Raw genomic sequence first — 1,520 nt, forward strand, 5'->3', positions numbered from 1 at the left:
TTGTACTAAGTATGAGAGGTCTGGTCTGGTGATGGTCAAATACAACAATCTCCCAACAAGTCTCCTATACATACTTGGATCAAAAAGAGGCTCTCCATCCATCTTTGAAATCTTCATATTCTGATCTAAAGGTATCTTTGTTGGCACGCACCCTATCATTCCTGAGTCTGCTAGTATGTCCAAAGCATACTTTCGTTGACAAATATGAATACCTTTATCAGACCTTGCTACCTCTATTCCCAAAAAATATTTCAATGTGCCCAAATCTTTAATCTTGAATCTCCTATCCAGTAAGGCCTTGAGAGAGTTAATGATGTCAATACTATTACTGGCCACAATTATATCATCGACATACACGAGAATGGCAGTAAAAGAGCTCTCAATAGACCTTGTAAATGGACTATAATCAGCCTTAGACTGAGTGAATCCTTGTCCAATGATGAAGGTTGAGAGCTTGGAGTACCATTGTCGGGATGCTTGTTTTAACCCATACAAACCTTTTAATAGCCTGCATACTTTTGAATGCTTTGCAGCAGGATGACCAGGTGGCATTTCCATGTATACTTCTTCATTTAGATCCCCATATAGGAATGCATTATTTACGTCAAATTGATGTAAATGCCATCCTTTTACAGCTGCAACTCCTAGTAATGTCCTTACGGTCACCATCTTTCCTACAGGTGAAAACGTTTCATGGTAGTCCAATCCCTCTTGCTGTGTATATCATTTTGCCACAAGTTTGGCTTTGTACTTTTTGACACTACCATCTGCCCTATACTTCACCTTATACACCCATTTACACCCAATAGATTTCTTGTTAGGAGGTAAATCTGTCACAATCCATATGTTATTCATCTCAAGAGCAGCAATTTCATCATTCATGGCTTTACACCAGTCAGGTGAGGTTAATGCTTCCTGATATGTGTTAGGCTCAACGTGTGTGGTTATGGAACTTATGAATGCTTTGTGATTATTTGACAATCTGTGATTTGATATGGTAGCCTTGAGAGGAAAAAGATTACCTGGAGTGTGAGGGCCTTTGTCCTTGTCCAACTTTTGTGATGGATGAAATGAGACATGCTGACAGATATAATCCTCAAGATAAGTGGGAGCTTTCTTGATTCTTGAGGACCTTCGTGATGGTTGATCACCTATAATCATATCATCAGGCAATTCTTTTTCAACTTCTTGAGAATTTGGTGAGATGGGGGACCTTACAGGATAGTTGTCTGACTCATGAAGTGAAGGGGAATTTTCACGCTCAATCTCAGTTCTACCTGTCATTACTTCATCAATACTGTTTGTAGGAAAGAAAGGAATATGGTTTTCTGTTTCAATGTCATCGAGGATAGGTTGTGATGATCTTATGTTGGCATTTTCAGATGCACTGTCATCTTTGTAAGGAAATTTGTCTTCATAAAACACTACACCTCTTGAGATAAATGTTCTTTTGGATTCAAGGTCAAGAAGCTTGTACCCTTTTATCCCAAAAGGATATCCTAAAAACACACACTTTCTGG

The sequence above is a fragment of the Olea europaea genome, unplaced genomic scaffold (assembly GCF_002742605.1).
Source record: "Olea europaea var. sylvestris unplaced genomic scaffold, O_europaea_v1 scaffold842, whole genome shotgun sequence".
In the NCBI taxonomy this organism is placed as follows: Eukaryota; Viridiplantae; Streptophyta; class Magnoliopsida; order Lamiales; family Oleaceae; genus Olea; species Olea europaea.